We start from the raw sequence: 314 nt of genomic DNA, 5'->3' as shown, positions 1-314 counted from the left end.
TGCTGCTGCCTGACTCCTCCCCCTGCTCGTCCGACCCGCCTTGACCCTCGCTCGTGATCACTAGCTCCAGAGAAGGCATCATTTCCCTCCGGAATCGTCCTCTGGCCGCCAGTTACCTTCGTGCTGTGCCCTTCGTCTGCCTCACTGCGCCTCCTCTAGTCTCCTTCTTGCTGTTCTTCTTCTGATCATTTTCCTACTGCTCCATGTCCCGGCATTCTTGCTGCTCCTCCTCCTCATGCTCTCCAGCGTGTCCTACTTCGAGAGGCTTTGTCATAACAACATCTCACACATTTTATTACTTATAGATTGTGCTC

The sequence above is a fragment of the Penaeus monodon genome, chromosome 30 (assembly GCF_015228065.2).
Source record: "Penaeus monodon isolate SGIC_2016 chromosome 30, NSTDA_Pmon_1, whole genome shotgun sequence".
Lineage (NCBI taxonomy): Eukaryota > Metazoa > Arthropoda > Malacostraca > Decapoda > Penaeidae > Penaeus > Penaeus monodon.
Note: the sequence above shows the minus strand (reverse complement) of the source record.